At 41.2% G+C, this 25596-nt stretch overlaps 1 long non-coding RNA gene across 1 annotated transcript; it reads left to right on the forward strand.

Moving 5' to 3' along the window:
- Positions 1-693: 693 nt before the first annotated feature.
- Positions 694-2431, forward strand: LOC139826444 (uncharacterized). The gene is made up of 3 exons (XR_011736511.1): positions 694-982; positions 1778-1927; positions 2010-2431. It is a non-coding gene; the product is annotated as an uncharacterized lncRNA (long non-coding RNA).
- Positions 2432-25596: the final 23165 nt, after the last annotated feature.

The raw sequence follows: 25596 nt of genomic DNA on the forward strand, positions 1-25596 counted from the left end.
ACTCAGTGATGTTTATATACTTCAGAAAATGCTTTGATAACAAGTTTTCCAATAATTGTTATTGAAACCCAGTATGCACTTTTCAAACCAAACAGAGATGATTGCATTCTAAAAGGTGTGCCCACATGCCAAATTCTTCATTTCAGAACATTGTACTTCTAGCCCGCTTAGGAAGAGTTTTATATTTAAAAATGACAGAGTATTATCTTTTCCATTTCCAAACATTTGTGCAACTAAAAGGCTTTTCCTCTAACATTCTTCTAAAAAGAGCAAAAAACACCTGACTGTTTTAGCAGGAACACGGGAAGGCAAAGTGCAATCTAAAACTGAGTTGGAAGTAATCAGCCGAAAATCATAGTGACCACTATTTCACAAAGCTAAGCACATGATCTGCTACGAAGCACCAAGCCAGTATTCAGTGTACACGGTGCCGGAGGCGGTTTGTCACGATAATCGCACGGCCTTTCCCAAACAAAGCACCAGAGCATGAATCACAAAGGGCAGAGCTTTGATGACCTGTTCCCTTGCAGGGGTGGGGCTGCATTGTACAGAAATGCCACCAGCACCATTTTGGTGAATACAGGGGGATTATAGTTACGTCACATTTTATTACTGATATTATTTGCTTTGTTAAAGATTAATTACTAGAAGTTAATGGCAGGGTCGGACACCATTCCAGGAAGCTTAGGGCAACAACCAGATAAATAAAAAGAGTGTTTAAGAGCAAGGCGGCCAACAGATGGTGCTGCGGTATGTGCTGGTCTGCAGCCCCGCAGGACAGGACAGCGCCCGGCTCCGCGGCCCTGAGCGCCCGGCTGCGCCGCCTTCCCCCCGCGCCTCTCCCTGCGCGGCCACGCAGCGGGCGCACATCCACCGCGGGACATCGGCGCAGGATGCTGCTGCTGCTCTCCGAAGGGTTAAAACCCACTGAGCCCCGGAGCGTGGGAGGGGTCCGGGCAGCAGGGGGAGAAATGCGTGGAAAGTAGGTCAGCTGCGCCCAGCGGGGCGGTGAAGGGGGGTGTCGGGCCGGGACGGAACGGGGCGGGGGGCTCTCTGGTGACCGGGGCTGCAGGAGCTCTGACCCCCAGTCCAGGCGCCAGCTGACAAGCCGCTCCCAGCCGCGAGCAGGTACTCTCATAGTATTTACAACCTGATAGCCCTCCCTCTCCATACACATCCGTATTTTCGTAAATAGACATTCAAGGAATTTCGGAGAGGGAGGGGGGAGGGAAACGCGCTTAAAATTAAAAGTGAAGCATAATTTGAAACTCTGCCTACACCACAGCTTTTATAATCAGCTTGTGACATGCTTGGCACTAAACACTGTTTATGTCCACAATTAATACAGTTAATACTAGGTTAGTAACTGTGGCAGCCAGCCACGTGCATCGCCTGGCACATGGGTGCCTTCTCGTAACTGGAGAGGCTCGCTTTCCTCTCCGGAGCACACAGCCAGCCCAGTTCAAGCACATCTGGAACCAGTTTAACTAGGGCCTCTCTCCAATTCAGCACTCAGCGTTGCCAGTGTATTCTTTCAATCACAATGCTATAAAAAAGGGGACAAGGAGTTAGGACAAAAATGGGAGTGAGAGAGAATTAAAAAAAAAAAGGGGGGGGGGAGGGGGGAGGGGGGGAGTGCAAAGCTTTTTCCAAATGAAGCCACCCTGCTGCAGCAGGTTTCATTGCCTGCCTGAACAAGACTCAGCATCAGGGAGCCCCTGACTGGGCCTCTGTAACCAGTTTGGCCAGTTCTTGTTTCTCCTGTCTCTCCATGCAGTTGGACATCTCACTGTGCATAACCCACCTGCGGCTGCTGCTCAGCATCTGTTGTCCCCACCAGGTAGTGGCAAAGCTGTTCTCAACAGAAGGTGGTTCACCAAAAGGCTACTGCATTGTACACTGATCAAGCATAAGCAAGAAAGCCCAAGTAACTAATGTTTTCCAAAAAACATTTTCTTAAGAGAAATCATGTTTGTCCTGGTTTTGTTATAAACAAATTTCTCTTTTAGTGAATTTGCCTGTCAGCTAAAGCCTTCGTATTAGCTGCATTTTCTTGGAGAACCAGATACATGTTTTGGTAAACATAGCAATGGAATGCGGAGTGATTGATAATGAATGGATGGACATCTCACGAGAGGGACAACAAGAAACAGGTGACCAAGAAACTGACCAACAGAATATAACATCCCATTCACACGAATACTTCATATAGAAGTGGGAGATCACGAGGATCTCATCACTTTTTTGCTTATGGTCAACATTAGGAGAGGACCTTGCTGGTTGTCCCTGTGAACAGAGGCATAGTGAGAGACTGAATCCAGCTCCGGTTGGCTGCAGAGTCCAATCCAGGACTTTGGGTGCCGGCTCTGCAGTTGCTGAAACTTTCAAGATTGGTTTTGTATATTTTGTATTATTTTCTCTATTCTTATTAGTAGCATTAGTAAAACATTTTTAATTTTTCCAACTCTCTTCTCTCTGCCCTTCTTTCCCTCCAGATCGCCTGTGCTTAGTGGGAAGGGGGAAAGAGGGAGGGGCTGAAGGGGGAGATGGGGGGAGAGGAGGTTAACAATACATCTGCCGGGGTTTTATTGTCACCCCGCAATCAAAACCCTCAACAATGTTGCAATGGGAAGATGAGCATCTAACAAGCCGGTTGCAAAATCTCGTTCATACTTTTGGGGCACGAGGTGAATTTTGAAACTGCATTTTCACAAAGTTCAAAAGCTCTAGCAAGCCTTCTGCAGGCAAATTCAAAACTTCCTTGGGAAAATAAGCATCTTCAAACATTGTGCCTATGTCTAGGCGTATGTCTACATACCTGCTCACTAAGGTACCATGCACACTGGTGTCACAACATGCCCTGTTTAATTTCTGTGGCCACTTCCAGCTTCAGTAAGACCAGAATAAACAGGCAAATCAGTCATGCATTAAGTAACATCACTACCATCTATTACATGTTTGTTCAATTTATCCTTTCCTGAAGGAGAGAAGCATTTGTTTGGGGATTTTAGATAACTCTAAACATCTCTGCCAGAAACATCAAGGTCAAAGAAAGGTGCTCTTCAGTGCAGTAGGAGCTGGTGAGATATGAGAGAAGCTCCCAGAGGAAAGGAAGCCTACTTCACAGTCATGGCTTGGCTATCAAAAACAAATGACTTCTGCACAGTTACAGGTCATCCTTCATCTGGAGGGCGACCTTGTGCCAGAAGAACATTCCTGTCAACCCTCATCCTTTAACCTATTTCTTCAGATAGTCTGAGATGATCTGTCACATCCCTTGGCATGGTTACATTACAGGCAAACACTATATTTCATTTATTTTCAAGATTGGTTCACAAAATACTAGAGGAGTAGTTTATTCAATGATATTTTAATCAAAATGATTGGTATTCTCTTACTTTGTGCTAACCAAAATGGGAAAATTGAGGTGAGATTTTGTTTGATTGGTTTTATTGGTTTGTTTGTTTTAACTTCATTTATACATTCATTAAAGGGAATTAACACTTCATAGCTATGAAAGACTGCATGTGTCTGGCATTACTTTTCTGCATAGTTCTTTATTTAATTGCATTCTGGGTCACCTGCTACTACTTTTTCACCTGCTGCATGCTGTTAGAACGAAGGTATCAAATACATTGCAACACATGCTTGAAAGGGTGCTATTCTTTCTTGTTTCAAAGTTTAAGAAGTAATTTCAGTACACAAGCCTCTAAAGTGCACAGAAAAAACCCAAAATAAGTGGCTTCAAAAAAAAAAAAAAAAAAAAAAAAACACCAAAAACCCACTGATCTCCACTGCAGTGATCTTCAGGTAAAGAAGTTTTCTTTTTGACACGCTTAAATATCACAGAACTAACACTGCATACGGATGACAAAAGGGTCACACACTCACCAGCAGTTAAAAAATAAATGAATTGTCTAGCAATGGAAAAATGCAAGCATATGGAAAATGATTGTGTCCAACCAATGCAAGGATTATGAGGAAAGAAACTTCTATACCTGTTAAAGGGAAATGGCATCCTACGAGGGTGAAGTCACGGGGTATGTTAGAGTGATATTTTATCTCCTAAATAATGAGGAAGGGGGATTAGGTGGAGTTCCTGTTCGTTGTTGAGTAAAGCTGCCCACTTTTTTTCCATCATCACAAACTCATATTTAGGAAGGCAGAATAGTGTAGAAGGACAGACTCCGCCCCTTCCTGCTATTCAGCTCCTTGCTATACTATTCAGCCAGAAGATTTCCCACTGTTTAAAATGCCATTTCTCACCATTTGCCTTTTGAGTAGAATCAAAGTGTTTCAGCATGGTGCTTAGCCTCACTGTCTCTGATTCCTTGGGCCAAGGATGGGCTGACCAAAGCCAATGGAGATATACATTATTTAACAGGTTTGTAAGTATTTTTCCTTGGACTCACTGCTATTCATTACATCACATTTTAAGACTTTAAATATGGAAATGCAGAAAGCTGAGAATGGGCATGGAATACATGTGGTTTTATCATTCAAATCACTGAGTCTCAATTATCATTGCTATACTAACAAGGTCAGTCAGTTGTGCTTTTCTACTTGCAGGTGGAGGGCACTGATTGCAGATCTATTTCACTTGGATGATTCTTTGTGGGAAGAAATACATGGGAAGCCCTGGTTTCAATACAGTGGTGGAGATTATGGAAAACATTACAATCAATTGGCAGAGAGGTCTTTTATAAAAGGTCTTTATATTTATAAAGAAACAGAAGAGTAAGTTTGATGCATTTATATGTTCACAGGGAGCATGTCTCCCTGCTTAAGCAGATGCAGTATACTTTATTTCTTCAGCAGCGTGTTCAGGAAGAATCAATGAACGAGAGAGTGAGCTAAAGGACACATATGTAACCGTCAGCAGTGAAACGTGGAAGGTGAACTATGCCACCACTCACAGCCAGATTACCAGAGCCATGGCTTGCCTAAGAGCAACCAATGCCTATGAAGGTCAGTGAAGTCAAATCATGTCTTAACAGCAGAGAGAGAAAGGGGAGATTTAGTCCCTTTCTACTTCTTCACTGTCTGTTTCCTCAGATAAGCAGAAGTTATGAGAGCTAAGGATAACTATAAGATAATATTCCACCCACAATATAGAATAATCACCCTGTTAGCTACAGTGGTTTTAACTGGAATCTGCTAACATTGCAGGGGGTAGGGCTGACTAAAATGTGTGCTTTCAGTCATTTGTTGACTAACACAGTCTTTGTGGCCAACTCATGCATGTTCCACTGCAAATACTTTTGATAACACTGTTATAAAGGCTTGTGAATGTCAGTGTAGGAGGGCAAAATATTTTGAGCAGCTCAGCTTTGCTTTATAAATATTTTTGGAAGCCACCAATGTGAAATGCTCCATTCACATTCAGCAGTGAAAAAAATAATGGCTCCTTCTAAAACAAAGACACATCTGTCAGTGCAGTAGAGTATATGAATTTACGTAATCTGCAGCACAGAAAAAGTACTTTCTCAAACAAATTAAGTCAAAGCAGGCAGAGAAAGAACAGCATGAAGCTCTCTATGCAATGTCAACAATAATTAACAGAGCACTTTATAGTCTGCCAGTGCTTCCCGTGAGTAAGGTACTCTCACACATTTGGTATGAGCAGGCTGCCCTCCTGGAAACCAAAGCCGCAAGTGTTAGCTTTTAGCGGCTAGCCGATCGTTAACTTTTTGAACGTTACATGCCACCCAACATTTCCCCTTAGAAAGGCAGAGACACAAGAAGACACTGTTGCAACTGCTGCAGGGATTCATGGGGTTTACTTTGCCATGTTGTACGAAGAAAAGTGGGGGATTTGCTTTTTTCTCAGTACATCAAAACCCAAGAAAAAGAACACATCGCGCCACACACAGAGAGTTGTAATCTGTTTATTCCCAAGTTTCCCTGTTGATAACTTGGGAGAGGGCAGAATCCTCGTCTCCCTTGCAGATGCATGCAACATTTGGAAGTTTTCTTCAACTCCTACTGATTCTCCAGGGATGCAGACTGCAGGCATTTTGCAGCACGGAATCTCTTCTCTTAGGCTGTCTGTGTCCAAAATGCAGAACTGATGTGAGCCCACTTTTGCACACAAGTGTTGTATTGCTCCCATACTTCTGACTTAATCATGTTGTCTTTGTGTGTACCTACAGATTAAATTTCTAGTGTTGCCCCAGAATGGGACACTCCTGCCATCTTTCTCTCTTTAAAGATGGCAAAAGAGCAGCCTTGTCTAGAGCAGGGATTTCCACAAGTTCTTTCCTTCTAGACTGATTGTGACTGATTTGTTCCACATAGAAGAGTGCTCACACAGTTGTCAGGGAGACAACTGTTGGTACAACTTTGCCCTGGTATTTGGAGGGCTTGGCCAGTCGGTTGCTTTTCAGCGGATTGTGCATTCATGCAGATGCAGCACACTGGCAGACTGACAGACGTGACTTCTTCATTTTCCAGTCTGAGCTCATGCGCATGCACTACCTCGAAACTACAGCTTGCAAGAGAGAGCCGGCATACCTCAGCTAGTGCTATTTGAAGTATTTTGAGCAGCAGCACAGTAAAAAGCTGGTGACCAAAAGTCAAGTACAGCCAATGTGTGTCACAAGACTTATTTGAGAGGTCGACCTGCACTGTATATATTGCTGCTAGTAGCTCGGTGTGTTGTTTAAACTAACCCAGGTCCAGATAAAACACTGTAATAACGCTTCTCTGATGCCAGCATCCTTCATACAGTACAGTCCAGAGCCCAGAAATTCCTATTGACCTACAGTGTATGCCATTGCCTGCATCTCCTAAGCAGACAGCACTCTCTCCCTTTCCCTCCTACAAGCCGTGACCAAACCTAAATTCAAAGCAGCCATCATATCCTTTGAATTGGTGTAAAGGCTGAAAACAAGGATAATGAACTTTGCACCAGATGAGGCTAATGAGTGTGCAGGCAGTCATTTATGATTAAGCCATGCAAAACATTTGGTAGTAGCGCAAGAACAGAATGCTATGGTACACAGCAAAGGCCCAAGGCACAGAGTAGTTAAGTGACTTGCCCAGTTTGACACAGCAGTTCTGTGACAGAGGTAGAAATAGGCTGCTCAGTTGTCTTTTTCAAAACAGGTCTAATCTCCAGATCATACTTTGATCTCCCTTTAGCAGCGGAAAAAAAAAAAACCCTCTGTTCATACTAAAAGTCATTACAGAAATTACTTTCAGGCTACAGACTCACCATTATCACATCGCTGCAAGATCAAACAAAAAAGAGGGCAGTAGGAGAGGAAAAGAAGGGTTACTTTGTGTCATTTAATTCCACAGTCTGCTCAACAAAGCCAAAGAGCAAAAACATTTGGGGTTTTTTTATTTGGTTTTTGTTGTTGTTGTTTTGTTGGGTTTTTTTGTTGTTTTTTGTTTGTTTGTTTGGGGTTTTTGTTTGTTTGTTTGTTTGTGGGGTTTTTTGGTGTTGTGGTTTGTTGTTTGTTTGTTTGTTTGTTTTTCCCTCAGACAGATGCCTTTTATAACACAGCAAACACTTCTCGTGGGTGTACGACACAGCAAACACTTCTCGTGGGTGTACGTCAGAGGCATTTTACTACAAAAGCTTTGTCCTTTGCATTCATGAGAGCCCGGATGTTTATCAGGATTTTCCATTCCCTAAATTCAAGATCAAATTGGGATCTGCATTTAGATAGCAGCAGAAGTACATCAACAAAGTCCAAAACACAAAATCATTACTGAAAAGAAAGCATTGAGTCAACATGTTTCTGTGCTAAGGCTGCAGTGGAAGGAGTTTCTGTCATCTCAAAAGGAATGTCTGGAGAAGGAAATAGCCAAATTTTCAACGTACTGGCTTTGGAGGAAGGCAATATGAGGAAACAATTGTCTTTCCTAATGGATTTTACTGCTAGTAAATGTTTAAGTCCTCCATGCAAAGCATGTGGACATGATATCACAAAGACAACATTGTAATATTTACTACATAACATCACATGTTTGTATCATGCACTCTGCATGCCTGCAGCAAAGCTCTGATTTGTTTATTTGTCAGTGCAGTTCGTAATTCTGTAAATTATCAAGCACAGCAAAGAACATTACACACACAGTCAAACTACATTTAACATTGCTACATACCCTTCCACTCTCAGGCCAACACTCAACAGCATCTTGCATTTCCTCTCTCCTCTCCCTGCCCTCTGGTATGCAGAGTTTCAGCCCCTGAAATACCAGAAGGCCTTCCAAAAGCCCTTGTCTCCTTCCTGGACAAGGTGTTCTCCTTTCTAGGAACAAACCAGGCCCATGGCTGTTGTGCTAAGACAGCACTCCCAGCCTCCCTGCAGGCAATGGGGGAAGGCAGAGAGTGGTGTATGCTGCCCCAGCAGGCTGGGCTGCTTCACTCCCTGGGAATGGACAGGCCTGAAGCTTTTCCAGCCTCCAAACCTATCAGCAACAGCAGAAGCATCAAACGCTTTTCCTCAAAGCCAGCACCTCCGCTCATTTCACTCAGGGTGACACTGAGCTCCCATGAGATATTCTGTCCCCCGAGATCATAGTAGATTTAGATGCTTCACTTGAGAGGAAATTTCCTTGTGAGCCAGAAGGACTGCGTCCTCCTACACTTACAGAAGAAAGAGAGGATAGGCAGAAAGAGCAGCGATGTCTGAGGTCTCTTCGTTTGTCTCTGTTTGGAATTTAAAAAATCTCACAAATCTTTGCTACGCCAGTTCTGTTGTAGATTGGAGTAACTGTTTTTCTGTTCTAGTGGGTGATTTTGGTTTCTCAAGAAGGTAGGTCACCAGGTAATCCTGCACTTTACTGTCTGGCTCCTACCACCCACCACTGCTACCATGGGGTTTTGTACAGCATTTTCCAAACACTGGCACACAAGCTCATGCATTGTCCTTGCTTCCACCCCTAAAGAATGAATGGACACGTCCCTCATGCTCCAGCAGCTGCGTGTAGCTGTATGCACAAAGAATAGGACTCGTGTTTGTTACTGGTAGTAGTAACTCCTTCCCCAGTGAGCCTGAGCAGCCTCCCCCTCCATGTTAAATCAAATGGCTCTAGTTCTCCCTCAAAGATGTCAGCGCATGAATGTGCCACCACAAAACTCCCACCTCTCGGATCATGTAAAGCTTACATGAAAATGGTGGGTAAGCTTCTAGCAGCAATTCCAGTTCAAAATTGGTTGGGAAAAGCAGCATGTAATTTTCTGGCAACAACAGTGAAACTATAAAACTAACGAGTCTCCACAGCTATTGCCACCTGTTCTGGGAGCAAAATACATATTGGGTATATACCCACCTGTGAGTATCTCCATGACGTTAATTCAAATTGTACCCTCTCCCCCCACCAGGAAAAAAAAAAAAAAAAGGCAAAAACCAACCAACCAAAAAACAAACAACAACAACTAAAACCCAAAACAAAAACCCCACACACAAACCCCAGCCTTTCCTGCATAGGAAAAAAGAATGTAAAAGAGCAGGTGGTAATTTCACCTGGTTTTACATCACACTTAAGCTGGGCCTAAGCCACTTCCACAGAAGGGAATTAAAACAGGACAGATATGTCAACAGCAGTATCAACCCAAGGCTGAAACTGACCAGAGACATTGTAATAGATGAAGATGCAGCAAGATAAGGGTGAGTCAGCAGAAGATGTTTGTCTTCTCTGTAGTATCCTAAAATTTGGCTATTACAGGAAATTATATTAATATTGAATCACTGTTCTGTACACATCATTGTTCTGTACAGAATTTTTCCATGGTGAGGAAGTAATTGTTAGGTTTTACAATGTTATGACACACTTCTATTTACATGTCCAGTGTGTCCAGCTGACCCTGTGCAAGAAAGTATTTGAAGTACATGTGACTTCTATTCTCTCCAGTAAAAACTCTGACCAAGATACTCCAGGGGTACATGCAGCAAGCCTTCCATATTCTACCTGGAAAGACAAAATAGTTTGTGACTATTCTGTAACAAAATATTACAGAAAGCAGATGAAGAGAACTGGAAAGGATGAGTGGAATGCTCATAAAATGGACTTTTATCTCATGACTAATACACTAAGATTGCCTGGAATTTTTCTGAGATATTTTTAATTTTTTCCACATAATTTGCTTGTTAGTGGACATATTTTTCAGAGGGAATACTCTAATTTGAAATTGTTTACATTATTAGAATTGCTAAGCTTTCTCTACTCTGGAAACTTTAAAAAAGTCCTGGCAAATTACTGTTAACAAAATCTCCAAGATTTTAGAGGTTGAGGAGGAGTTAATCCAAACTCACCTATAGCAAAACATGTTTACAATGTATTTTTTTTAACAGCTATTACATGTTGAAAGTGCAGCACAGGAGATACTCTGATAACAGAAAAATCCTCCCTTTTGCAAATAACAACAGCAATGAGGCGTTATTGCACAAGAAGAAAAAGAAGATAAGCATTTCATTCTGGATATTCTTCTCCTTGGACAATACAGCCTTTGGTAAACTGTGATACTACACAGGTCTTTAAATAGTGAAGTTTCAAATCAAAAAGTGGTGAACAAAAACTCGAAGAAAATATGTTTATAATTAATGCTGGAGCTTGGAAGAAGCCCAATAATGAAAGCAAATCTTGTTTTCTAATGTGAAGAACAAGCTTTCTATAAACACTCGTAGTGAAGGAGATTACCACAGTAATGAAGCAAAGTCATGAAGTGAAACAGGGTACACATGCTATGCTTGAAAAGGTTTCAGACTTCCAGCTATCATCAGCTAAGATACAAGCTGTCATCCAGCACAGATAGATTTAGGAGGTAACATCAGTGGAAGTCTGTGGAGACTGCCTCGGTGTTACATCAATACAGCTCCATGCTCCCAAAATGATTCTGCTTCCTTCCATAGCTGTTCTTGAGTGGAAACATTTCTGTTATCTTTCCAGTAACCCGTAAGTCAGCTCTGCATAGAATGAGGTAGCTGAATTGCAGCTGTTCTTTTTAGTGTGTGCTGTTTTGCACATTCACTGCTAGTTCTCTGATTGAGGCTTTAGCCTAGCTATGAAAAAAAAAAAAAGAAAAAAAAAAAAGGTGGTTTGGGTTTTGCAAAAGCCAAACCAAAGCTGTTTCAGTTCCAGGTCCCTTTTTTTTTGAAACCCTGAAAGTTAAAGCCTGGGTGGTTTGGATAAGTGCTTCTAATTCTAGCATATCCCTATTTAAAATAAGAGGGAGGATTTGTTTTTAAAAAGCTAAAACTGGGATGGTCTGGAGCAAAGTCTCTGAAGACATTTAGGGAGGATTCAGATAAACAATTCCACTCCTCTTATATCTCTCATGCATTTTTTTCCTGTCCCTTCCTTGTTTTCTATCTCTTGGATATTGTTTGCTTCCCCTCGATTTCCAATAGAGCTTGAAATTAGATTTCTTTTATTTCCCTGTTTTCAAACAGAGCTCTGAACAACACATCTTGGCATTAAGTTAACTCCCAGGCTGAGTCACTGAGTTACCTTCCATCTCTGTACCTGAGCTGGTTGAAATTGTGTAACAGAAACCACTGTGTATGCCCTTTTCGACCTCACACCAACATTATGTGATTTTTTGGAAGGAAAAGTCTGATTTTAGTTGGACAGAAACAGAACCATCTAATTGTAATGGTTTTAGTCTCAATTTATGACAGCAGAAATGGTACCACAGTGTGACTCAAGATAGAAACAGTATTATTATCACAATTTGTAACTTCATCAAGAGTTAACTTGGGAACTGCAAGCTGGCAGCAATAATTCATACATTACTGCAAACTGTGTTTTCATCATTTCTGTTGATACTGGCAAAACGCTTGTTTTGGCTTTCTGCATGTTGCAGTCATTAATACGATATAGTATAGACACTCAGATATATTTAGGAGAAGGTCATTTTTATTCAACTGATTATGTACTGGGAAGTTAAATAAACAAGCAAGTTAAAGACATCAGCAATCCCACTCCTTGATCCGTGCCAAAGTGAATTCTTAAAACTGGTTGGTTCAATTAGAGGAAAAGTCAAGCCGTGATTATGTCAGCTGGAAGAAGGAGGACATTACATTTCCTTTTACTTAAGGGTTACCTGGAACACTACATCTTGATAGTGGCTAAATACATCCATAAAGCTGGAGGTGTTCCAAGGCAAGCTAGAACATACTTGGTAACTATGACATTAACAAGATTACTCATCCTTTTCATAACAATGAAAATTTCCTATTGAGATTTCACTGAGCAGAAAGTACAGAATCATGACTATTTATCTACAGCTGCTTGGAATGCCTTTCCAAAGGCATGAAAGGACACTGTCCCCGAAAATTGTATTCAGGGGGAAGCCAATGTCCATGTTTTTCATTTTGCAAGTTTGTAACTGTAAAACGTTTCAAAACAAGTCACTTTTGAGAAGTACTCATCTTCTACGCTCATTAGATTGCAATCCAGAGATGACTGAACATGATATTTAAACAGTAGTGTTTTTGCCAATGAGTTACATGATCAACACGAACTGCTAATGTTTTCTATTCTAAACCTTCTCAAAATGTCAAGTGTTCTTGTCAGCTGAGTGGAAGTGGCATAAAAGTAACTTTTGAAATTGCTGTTGATGAGATACCCTTGGGGAACATTGTATATATACTGAAATCATATTCACAATATGCTCTAATCTCCCCTGCTGCAAAAGGATTAGGCTCTTAACTCTCATTTCCATTAATGGAAATATAGCACAGCCTGGTTTCTTCCTTCCAAAAAAGACACTGGGCATTCTTAAATGACACAAGTCTTATTTCCTGAATTTTCTCAAGCTGTGAGAAAACAAAACTATAAAACAAATACAGGAAATGCTTTTAAAAAACTAAGCCTAGTAACTAACCCTGTTACAGCTCAGAATTACAGCACTGTTTTGTTTTCTTTTTTTTTTACACAAATCACCAAAAGACTGAAAATATTCATAGTTGTCTGAGTCACGCTGGCTGTAGCAGGCTCACCATTTCTTCAGTGCCATTTTTTTCTGCGAGTTAAAATATCAGGAAAAGGTAAGAAAGATGATGCATTACCTGATGTCCCTGACAAGGACGCAGAAGACTCATTCCCTCCTCACCCCTGGTTATCACACATGATTTTGGACAAGTCATACAGAGCAAAACTTCAACGTGCCTACCCAGAGGTCTCACCACCTTGCTCAGATGTCTCCAGAGCTCTGGTGGCACTCGCTGCACACAGTTGCCCTGCACTGATTTTACCCTACTGCCCCAAGCAGGACCACAGGCTTCCAGTCTTTTGACCAAAACCAGTGTTGATGGTGGCTGTTAAAATATTTACAGCAAAAGCCATGAACTAGTTGGTTTCTGAAGTTTCAAAGGAGTAAGATCACCACTGACACTGTATTTCCGCTGCCATGGGTCTTACATGTTGATACATGTCAAGATGAGTTATTTTCTGGAGTCTCTTTCTTAACTGATGAACATGTTTTTTTACTCAAAGTATTATATTTTCCAAAAGTCTAATTAGACAAGTAGATCTTTACAGACTGATAGCAAAGGGGTTGCATGCTTGTGATCAATGTTTGGTACTTGAATCACATATATATGAGATCTTCTTCCCAAAAAGTGCCAAAAAAAGCCTCAAAATCTCTGTTCACTTGTTGAAAGGTAAAAGTGATACTTGATGCTGTTCTTTTATGCCAAAAAGTCTGATTGCAGGAACAAATAGTAGTATTTTGGACAGAGAAAACTCAGTTTTCACTTTTAGCACAGTCAATCCAGAGTAACTGCAAAGGCACATAATTTGGCGCAAAGCCTAAGTATTTATGAAGATGAGCTTTTACACATGACACTTCATAAAGTGCAAATAAGCATAAAAATCAGAAAGCAGGGTAGAATTTGGGATGTATTTTATTATATCTGATTTTGTACCCACATTTTTTCACTTGACCTGTAGCAAACATCGGTTAGGATATTGGTTCCATTAATTAAATATTTCAGAATTTAAGTGCTTTTAAATTGCTAACTGCTCATTTGTGATCATTTAGCAACACTCAGTGCTAATGTCTCTATAACAAGCAACCCATATCTTAACTGTTTTTCACACTGCTGAAAAGCAAAAGCTCAAGGAAGCTGGAAGAACAGGTAGGCCTCCAAAAACATTTCAGGGTCATTTCACCTGTTTTATCACATTTGCTTTTGTAACTATGTTACGCATTGCTAGATTTAAAAGCCTTTTTGCAAGTGGGTAATATCATTCTTTACAGTACTGTAGCCTCATTTACATTGCGTTCACAAACACAGTCAGTGGGCTGAAAAAAACACAGAGTCAGTTGAAAAACTACAGACCAGTCAGTCTCACCTCTGTGACCAGCAAGATCATGGAGCAGATCCTCCTGAAAACTATGCTAAGGCACATGGAAAATAAGGAGGTGATTCGTGACAGCCGATATGGCTTCACTAAGGGCAAATCATGCCTTACAAATTTGGAAGCCTTCTACAACAGAGTTATAGTAGTGGATAAGGGAAAAGGAACTGATACCATCTATCTGGACATGTGCAAAGAATTTGACACTGTCACACACAGCTTCCTTGTCTCTATATTTGAGAGACATGGATATGACAGATGGACTCCTTGCTCAATAAGGAATTGACTGGATGATCGCATTCATAGAGCTGCCATCAATGGCCCAATGTCCATGTAGAGATCACTGATGAGTGGCATTCCTCAGGGGCCAGTATTGGGACCAGTGCTGTTTAACATTTTTGTTGGTGACATGGACAGTGGGATGGAGTGCACCCATCAGCAAGTTTGCTGATGACACCAAGCTGTATGGTGCAGTCGACATGATGGAGGGAAAGGGACATCATCAAGAAGGACCTTGACAGACTTGAGAGGTGGGCCCAAGAGAACCTCATGAAGTTTAACAAAGCCAAGTGCAAGGTCCTGCACATAGGTCAGGCCAATCCCAAGCACAAATACAGGCTGAGCAGAGAATGGATTGAGAGCATCTCTGAGGAGAAGGACTTGGGGGTGTTGGCTGATGAGAATCTCTGCATGACCTGGCAATGTGTGCTTTCAGCCCAGAAAGCCAACCGTATCCTGGGCTGCATTGAAAGAAGTGTGACCAGCAGGTCATAGAAGGTGATTTTGCCCCTCTACTCCACTGTCGTGAGACCCCACCTGGAGTCCTGTGTCCAGCTTTGGGGCTTCCAACATAACAGCGACATGGGCTTGTTGGAGCAAGTCCAGATGAGAGTCATGAAGATGATCAGAGGGCTGGAGCACCTCTCCTATGAAGATGATCAGAGGGCCAAAGTGCCTTTCCTATGAAGACAGGCTGAGAGTGTTTGGGTTGTTCATCCTGGAAAAGAGAAAGTTGCAGGGAGACCTTATAGCAGCCTTCTAGTACCTAAAGGGGACTCACAAGAAAGCTGGAGAGAGACTTTTTACAAGCATATGTAGTGATAGGACAAGGTGTAATAGCTTTAAAATGAAAGAGGGTAGATTTAGATTAGATACAAGGAAGAGGTGAGGCACTGAAACAGAGAAGTTGTGGATACCCCTTACCTGGAACTGTTTAAGGTGAAGCTGGCTGGGGCTTTGGAGCAACCTAGTCTAGTGGAAGGTGTCCCTGACCATGGCAGGGGGCTTGGAACTAGATGATCTTTAAGGCTGCTTCCAACCTGAACTACTCTATGATTCTATGATGATATTCAGGAACTAGGTTAACCCACTTTCAGAGATATCCAGAATGTGGGTTAAGTACAGGTAGAAGAGTACAGCTGATACATCCAGGTCAATGAGATGCATCTGGGTTCCCAGTCCATCCTTGCCTCAGCTAGCTTCCGCTATAAACCAGGCATCTGGGCCAGGTAGTGATGTTGCTTAGCAGCTCACCCTGTAAGCAGGGCACTTTCGCTGCTATTAGCCCTAACTACTTAATACAATCTTGACAGTAGTAAAGCCTGGCATTTTGCAATATCAACTCACTACTGTGAAGTATGAAATTAATCTTCAGAATATCACATAAGGTAGGAGCTTTGTTCACTGGAAACAAGAATCACAAGACTCTCAATGAAGTAGAGAGCCATAAACACAGCAAAAATCACCCCAGCAGTATGAATTTTTAACTGAAACATCAAAAGCAGGGGACTGACTAGAATCAAGAGGCTTCTAATGATTGTACAAAATAATAATAACTTTAATGCTCATAATTTTCAGGTGATTTATTTAATCTTCACACACACCCACAACAAAGGAACACAAAACAGTTCTGTCTGTACTGCATGAGGACTATGAGGCAGAGAAAGAATACTGGATCTGCCCAGGGCCAGCATGAGGTGTCTGGAATGCCTGGCTGCCAGCCTCATTCTCAAAATACATCACTCCTTTCTAGAGGCAGCAGCTGTTTGTTTGTTCTCTGACACTTATAGAGCATCTAAGATTATTTCCATTGAAGATAATAATCTGTCCAGTCCAGTGGGAACAAAATTGGGTCATAAATGTTTAAGCTGGTCTGGTTTCACTGAAGACTCCTCGTAAGCTCATGGTTGCACACAACACTGTAATTATCAGGTTTGAGAAGCTGACTGACACTCTGGGAAGGCTGGGGCAATAGGTCTTTGTTTCACCACAAGAGGGGCCGATTTCCTGATCGGTGCAATTCCTGTAGCCTGATGTGTACCTTGTGCAAGGAAAGGGCAAGCATTTCCCAAACCCATGACTGATGCATGCATTGGAGACATGAAAGTGCAAGGTCTTGGGAGGTAAGGCTTCCTCTAGGAGGTATGCACATCCCTCTGCATTTCAGTTGTGTGATGGGTTTGTCTGTCCCATGAGAATTGGGACATAGTCGAGTCCTAGGGAAAGTGGCAAAGAAGGGGGTGTAGACAGGAGGAATTGTCCCAGCAAGCAGGATCCAGATCTGAAGCCACAGGTAGGCCGTTTTTGTCATGCTCTGATCTTTTTTGAGATTCTGGGCAAAACATATGCATTTACGTTTTTCTACAACAAAGTTACTGAAAAGATTATTTGTTGGTTTTGTTGTTGTTTTGTTTGTTTGTTTGTTTGTTTGTTTTGTTTTTGTTTGTTCTGCTTTGTTTTTAACTGGGATGTTCAGCAAAATTTCATCATTTTAAAGCAGCAGAACAGCAACAAAGCTGGTGGACAGTATCTTGTGCCTGCAAGAAAGATTCTCAGTCCTTCTGACTTCCAGCAAGTTCCTACACAGAAGCCACCAATGTTTTTATACCAAGAACAGTAGCATTTAAATGACCAACCTCATTTCTATTGAAGAAATTTGTTCTTATTGCTCTTGTTTTCTTTGATCAGAGGCAGGTAGAATGAAAACAGATACCAATCTGACTGCTTGCTACAAACATTTGATTTCTTCTGGTTTTCATACCCTATCTGGCCATTTCTGTATGTCCATAGGGCACAGTGAAATGCTTATGCTGCCTCAGTACAGGTTTTTTCACTGAAGCGATCTTGAGTTGCAGGCTAGGCACTTTGGACATCCTTACTGTCACTGACAAAATACAGGTACCATGAAAGGATAATTCAGCCCACCTAAGAATCCAAAAGTGTGTCAAACAGCTAACACTGTGTCTTGTAACAACCTACAATTAACATGTAAAGCCCAAGGCATCTGCATGTTGACAACATGGTTTAATTCAGTAATAAAGTAGGCTAAATGATTATTATAGCTAATAGTATTTTTAATGGAAGTGAAACTACAGAAGCGAAGCTACACAAACATATTGATTTCAGCTCTACCTCCCTGAGAAGTCTGTGTGATTTTGTTATTTATGGCCCATTTTTCAAAAAAACCCCCAAGGCTTACAAATGTAGAAATGCCTGGTTGTACAAAATGGATGGTTATGCACCAAAATGAGGGATTTGTGTGTTTAACTGCCCATATTTGTATTCTTCCACCCAGTCTACATATTCAAAGGCAAAGATCATTGTATTTATCAGTGCATAAATGAAAGGAGGAGAGATAAATGACCTGGTTTGCAGAGGTGCTAAGCAGATGCAGTTCCCATTTATTTCAACTGGAGTGTGAAAAACAGGCCCTAAGTGACTGGACCAAGCTCACACAATGCATGATTGTCAGTGTCAGAAGAAAACTCAGAAATCCTTCCAGTCTAATCCTCCCAGTTTAAATCCTCCCCAGTCTAAACGCTAGACACAGAAGAAAAAAAAAAAAGGCAAGCTGTACAATGGCCTGACCACTCTCTTATTGCTACCTTTGCTTGCAAAGAGAATAAAAAAAGGGGACATGAAGAACTCCTGTATAATCTTTAATGACTAACAAATAATGCCAAGTAGGGCAAGTAAATACATGTGAAGCATTGCTCACACACCCAGCAACTTGCTTGTGTGTCACAGATGGCTTTAGTGAAGAGCCAAAAAAAGAAAGAGAGAATGAAAAAGGAAAACAAGTTATAGTTCAGATAAAGAGTAAGATAAAGAGACAAAGACATTTTCTAGTATTAAAAAAAAAAAAATCCCTTAAAAGTGCTTCAAAAACTGATGATAAAAATCATAGAACCATTTCCCTCTCCTTGATAACGTGCAGACTAATCTCTACATAAATAGAAATAACAGCCCTTTGAAATGGCAATGATTTGCTTGGAAAACATTCATTAAAAATGTCCTGCAATTATTGACTCTATCATTATTTCTTGGCAGCAGCTGAGTCTCACTGCATCTTGCGTTGTTTTTCCAATGAAAAGCAAAGCATTGTTTGGAAAAAAAAAACAACAAAAAAACACCACACACAAAACCAACAACAACAACACTGACAAAACACAGTAAAAAAACCCACAACACCAAAAAATCCCACAAGGACATTGTATTTGAAATATGTGCTTGGTGACATGGAGCTGATTGCCCAAAGGAATCAGGATACATATATTTGTACTATTGTACATGTGAGTAGCTTGAATCATGTACTGCTTGCTCTCTTTGTTTGGATTATGCAGCTTGGCTGGGCAGCCATCCAAAAGATTCACATTAAATTCTAGCTATATTCAGCACAAAAGTCATCTAGCATCAGAGGATCAAAGTTACATCAACCAACAAGCACTAAGGAATTGATAAGCCACTAAAATTAGGTCATCTCCTAGCAGCTGCTTTTGATGGATGAAGTAGAACTTAGCCTCAGGTTTTCTATTTAAAGATCTGTTACAGCATCTTTTCCTGCAGCTACAATGAGAACACAACAAAGTGTAATGTTTCTGATTAAATGTTTAATCATTACTTCTTACTCTTCTGATTGTTTCTGCCACAGCACAGATCTAGTGCACACACTATTTGCAGCATTTCTAGCCCTTTTAACACTGACATTAAAATAATCAAGATTTTCAATTTCTAAGCTGTAAAACCCAAGAGATGATTTTCAAAAAACATAGATAAAAATCTTGCAAGGCTATTTACTTATCATACTTAGAGAAATAGACTGCCACTTATTGGAATTGAAAATTAATTTCTATGCAATTATCCCACTACTGTGTCCACTGGAAGAATCACTGCATCAATAGGAACTGTATGAATACAGAAGTATGTATCCCTGCATAAGTACATGTGAGGCTATAGATATTTTTATGCATTTATGATTTTATTTGTGGAGACTTTTGGGGAAATTATTTAATTAATCTCACTAACACATACTTTTAAAGGTACTTGCTACTGCACTAGGCTATCGTAGGTCATTAATAACTGGCATTATGATTGCTTGACAGAGTACAATATCAAGACATGCTTGCGATATCAGTGTAATACAAATGGTGCCATCATTAGCATGTTTTGTAGAGACCTCGAAAGGAAATTAACAAAAAAACCCCAATTAGTTTCATATGCATAGAACCTGCCCTTGACCTGTTCAGAATATGACCAATTTCTGTTGGTTGCAGCCTCTGTTCAGCACAGCTGTGTCATCATGAGCATAAATGAAACTAACACAGGACTTTGTTGTCATTGTTTTCAATATGACATCTTCTCATGTCTGTTAAAATCAGTAACATCTAATTTAAATAATCTTGAAAAGCACAAGAGGGGAAAAGGAAGAACATCGACCCAATGGAAAAGATGAAGTCAACACTCTTGCTGATTTCTCAAGTTAAAAAATTATGGGGGAGATTTAAAATTACAGTACATGACAATGTCACATAAGACTCATAAATTAACGTTCTATGACTGATTGACACATGTATGCCCCTCCGTAGCAGCCATGCTCTGTGCTCCCTCGTGCCAGCCTAGTAAGTCAGCTGTTGCTGGGTAAGTTTTGCAAGGGGTGGAAACTCCCTGCTCTGTGCATTTCCATTCCAAATTTGGTGTGCTCAGTCTTTATTACTTGAGGAACCAGGGCTACGCACTGTAGTTCAAAGTCTAGATCTAGTTTTTTCCAGCTACATCTTTTTTCAATTAAAAACCTAAACTGGGGCAGAGGGGAGAATACGTAATACATCTGGAGTAGCAACACATCTGAAACTTTTTCTTTTCAAGGAAGAATCTTTATGAGCAGAATGCAAATGAGCTTAATTTATCAGTGGTGCTTAGTACTGCAGTCTGCTTGGATCTCAGGCTAATCAGCTTCCTCTTTTACTCAAGGTCTCAGAGAAAAAGCCAGCCAGGGAGCCAGCTTGAAGGTGCCTATCTGGCTTGTGGAGTAGGACATCTGGCGAGATGAGGGTGCTTTGATGCCATATAAATTTCTGACAACCTCAGCTGAAGGCTGTCTGTCATAACATCTGTTGTCTTACTGTGCTATGACCATTTTTTCTGTATGCATTAAGCATATCTGATATTACACTATGTAAATCTTGGGATTTCAGTTTTGACTGGCCTAACAAGTGGTGGGAGAAAAGTGCCTTTTCTGCCCTCTAGCTGCCCTCCTTGGCTCATCTTAGCATTAATATCCTTTCTCTTAATTTGTTTACTAACAGACTTACCTCATCATCTACTAATAACTGTGTGCTCAAGGCAAAACTGGCCAAAGACGCCAGAACATAACAAGAGTTTGCTTGCTTTGTGACATTGCATCTCTACTTTGATCTAAGGAAATAAACGCAACACCCTCTACTGTTAAACAAAATACCGGAACCCTTTTCAAAGGAGTAAGGCCACATATTTTCACTAGGTCCACATAAAGTTTGATTAACCCAGAACAGAAAAAAATAATAACATTTGCAGAAGAAATTGCACTATCCTGGTCGCTTTTTCTGGCAGTGGCTCTGATCTAAAGCTATTACCGAATATTTTTTTTTTCAGCTATGCTTACTCTTGACGGTGACAAACACTCAAAAATGAGAATGGGAGTTTAGTATACATATTATGCTGTCCTATACCAATCTCAACACTATACAACATTCTTTAATCCATGACCGTAAACTAAACCTCAATTGTCCAGGAACTGAACTGGGGCATTTTAAAAATATCCTGTTGGTCCATTTATCAGACAACAATTTTTAGTTTCAGAAATTTTTATACTTTCCCCTCCTTTTTCCTTATGGAACAAGGATGTTCCTTGATGCAATAAATTGTGTGATGATCAGAATTCGGGAATAATCTAAAGACGGAAGAATATCTGTCCTTTTCTTTAGTGCTGCTACCAGCTTTATCAAATGCCAATACCATTGAAAAATTAAACAGGGAAAGAAATGAAACATGGGGGAAAAAAAAAAAATAAGTGCAGCTATTTCTCCTTTAATTAAAGTTAGTGATTAAAAGGAGGAAGAGATAAACCTCTGCCCTTCCCTCCCCATATTTTGGACATTTGTTTGGCATATCTACAGTTTATAGTTTTGAAAAAATGCTGCGTTTGTAAATCTGATAGTTATCATTGTTATTTTGACAAAACATATTTTGTTACTACATAAAGTGAAAAATAATTGGAAACAGATCAAATAACATTTTTATGACCTCTAGTCCTATTCACCAGGTATGAAAGCACTAGTAGTTGTAGATCATCGTGCTTGCCCACACTTCGTTGCTATGCATTACATTCCAAAACACAAATGCACAAACCCACTGACAAGGAGAGGAAAATTGCGGTTACTTGTCTTCTTAGATGAAAAGACCCACATCTTTTCTGCCTCCTTGTCTATGTCAGAAGAGTTGTATCATCCTATCCATGTCTTCTTGGAAGGGCGATGTGTCCTGTTTCCACTTAAAGGTTGAGAGTTTGGCAAGGAATGTTCTGATCTTCTAAGAGTGAACAAATGTTGTGCAAGATCTCATTACAGAGTTCCCTGCTAGCTAGCCCAAAAAGTCTTCACCAGGCAATCACTGTTTCTTGAGTATGCTTATGAACCAAGAAGAGCTTCTTAGTTACGCTGTGTGCAGCACATTGTCCAGATACAAAAGCTACAAGAGAGGAAAAGTGTTTATAGAAGAAAGGGTCATTATACACCACCACATTTTGATGGCTCACTAATCTAAGCAAGCCATAGCGAAGATTAACGTAGGCTGACAGTACGAGGTTTGATTTGTGCTCATGTGCTCTGAAAAATCAGCCGTGCCAGCTGTCTTTCAGAAAGCACTGTCGTTGTTTTCCATACCCATGAACTGCACTGGAGAAGAAAACTGTGGAAAGAATGATAAGACTCACAAAATCAAGCCCTTGAACATGAGCAGATTAAGCAGCAGGATTAAGATTTTCCACTGCCTCTTAATCGAGCCCCCCATGCTCCCCAAACTTCGTTCCTGTGGCCCCATTCGGTTACAGATGTCATGCCCACAGGTGGGTACATAATATAAAACACAGTCAGACATCCTTATTCTGAAGAATGGGCAGTTACTCAGTATTTATGTTTATCCTACTCATTCAACATGGGATCTCGGGTGTCATTTGCTGCATACCTTTCAAACCCTACAAGCAAAAGATAATTTTCTTTTTCCTGGTCTTTTATCTGGCTTTTACGTTGTAATATGTTTACATGTTTTGGGGCTTTTTTGTTTGGTTTTTTTTAATCTTTAAATAAACCTGAATACATTTACTAAAAATGATATGTCATTATTACCATTTTTAGATGCACAAGAAGCTGTGTTTCAATGAGAATAAAGTCAAATTTGCCCACACTGTAAGCTAATTTGGGGGGTTAGGTTGAGATGCCAACCAGAATTATCAGTACTTGATAGCACTCCATATTTACTGAATATGGTTCTCACAGCCATCAGTTTCTGCTGTGAGGGCTTAGCATTTCTGCATATCAGACCAACACCTCTTAACATGGATGTTCCTAAATCAAGAACCTACCATGCTTCCCCATCCATCCAGGGTCCTTCTCTTCACCTGCTATTTCTCATCCTTCCAGTGACTACTGCAGCAAAACCGCCATCATCCTCATCCTACCATGGCAGTAAGATTTGGACTGTGGCAAGGACAGCATCTCTGCTTTTGGGTCTGGTATTCAGCTCCAGATAAGTGCTGAGGGCAGCAATTTCAGGGGAAAATTTACAATGGAAAGTCTCTCCTTTGTGGTTTGTGTATGTGCATACACGTGTGGGTAGGAGAGGTGACTGAAGCAGGAAACTATAATTTTCCCTTGCCTTTCCCAAGTATCTTGTCTATAACCCTCTGATCCCATCTTCTTTTCTGTCCTGCAACTTGTTGCTGAAGATATAGAGCCCAGCTTAGAATCATAGAGCAGTTTGGGCTGGAAGGGATCTTCAAAGTTCATCTAGTCCAACACCCCTGCAATGAGCAGGAACATCTTCAACTGGATCAGGTTGCTCAGAGCCCTGTCCAGCCTGGCTTTGAATGTCTCCAGGGATGGGGCATCTACCATCTGCCTGGGCAAACTGTTCAGTGTTTTACCACCCTCATAGTAAAAAAATTCTCCCTCCTGTCCAGCCTGAATCTTCCCTCTTTTTGTTTAAAACATTACCCCTTGTCCTATCACAACAGTCCCTGCTAAAAAGCCCCTTTTAAGTACTAAAAGGCCACAATAATGTCTTCCCGGAGCCTTCTCCAGGCTGAACAACTCCAACTCTCTCAGCCTGTCTTCACAGGAGAGGTGTTCCAGCCCTCTGATTATCTTGGTGGCCTCCTCTGGCCCCTCTCCAACAGGTCCATGTCTTTCCTGTACTGAGGGGTCCAGAGCTGGACAAAGGACTCCAGGTGGGGTCTCACCAGGGCAGAGCAGAGGGGCAGAATCACCTCCCTTGATCTGCTGACCACCCTCGTTTCAACGCAGCCCAAGATATGGTTGGCTTTCTGGGCTGCAAGGTCACACTGCCGGGTCATGTCCAATCTTTTATCCCCCAGTATCCCAAAGTCCTTCTCTGCAGGGCTGCTCTCAATCCCTTCATCCCCCAGCCTGTATTGATACCAGGGGTTGCCCTGACCCAGGAACAAGACTTTGCACTTGGCCTTATCGAACCTCATGAGGTTCACATGGACCCACTTCTCAAGCTTGTCCAGGTCCCTCTGGGTGGTATCCCATCCCTCAGGCATGTCAGCTGCACCACTCAGCTTGGCGTCATCTGCAAACTTGCTGAGGGTGCACTCTATCCCAATATCTATGTCATTAATGAAGATATTAAACAGTATTGGTCTCAGTATGGACCCCTGAGGGACACTACTTGCCACTGGTGTCCATCCAGACATTGAGACTTCTACCACTACTCTCTGGGTGTGACCATCCAGCCAGCTCCTCACCACTGAACAGTCTACCTATCAAATCCATGTCCTCCAATTTAGAGAGAAACATGTCGGGGGGGACTGTATTAAAGGCTTTACAGAATTCCAGAGAGGTGACAACCATAGCTCTTCCTTTGTCCACTGATGTAGTTACTACATTGTAGGAGGCCACTAAGTTGGTCAGGCAGGACTTGCCCTTGGTGTAGCCATGCTGGCTGTCTCTAATCACCTCTCCATCCTCCATGTGCCTTAGCATAGCTTCTAGGAGGCACAGACACAGAGGTGATGTCGACAGGTAAGCCTACAACCTTTAACTTCTCTGCCACTGCTTCTGCAGAGTTTTGGGGTGGGGTTGCCCAGTTAGGGCCAAGACACATAATTGTGAGTGGTTTAGAAATGTATAGTGACACTAATGTGAATGAAACCAGGAAAAATGTTAACTGAAAAAGAAGGAAAAATCATTACTCTCAGGAATTTATTAAAATCTGGACCAGACATCCAACTGAAATGGTGGAAGACCCACATTTGAGCCACTTGAAACTCAGGTGGAAAAAAACATCCATTTTGCATGTACTGTCAGGAGATTATTTGAACACATCGTACCAGACCTTTTCCAGCTGATATTTCTAGGATTAAATCTTGCTCTTGTAATGCTACCAGCAGTCTGTATATGCTTTTCCTAGCTGCAGTGGTCAAGAAAGGTACATTCACAGCTATATCAATGCCTTTCCCGTTTAGTTGCAATAGTAGTAATGAGTATACAAAATATTTTATATTCCTTTTCCTTGCCATATATAGCAATTATTCTGTCATTCATCAAATGTACACAAATTCCTTTTCATATGTAAATACACCATTTGCTTCACAGCTCTAGCCAAACAGTTGTGCAGTTCTTTGTCAAGAAGATAATATATTTAATCATGGAGTGCCTTGTTTCCATTGTATTGAACAGGTGTTGTTTAATGGCACAGCCATTGTAACATTATATTCATTTA

The sequence above is a fragment of the Patagioenas fasciata genome, chromosome Z, assembly GCF_037038585.1.
Source record: "Patagioenas fasciata isolate bPatFas1 chromosome Z, bPatFas1.hap1, whole genome shotgun sequence".
NCBI lineage: Eukaryota > Metazoa > Chordata > Aves > Columbiformes > Columbidae > Patagioenas > Patagioenas fasciata.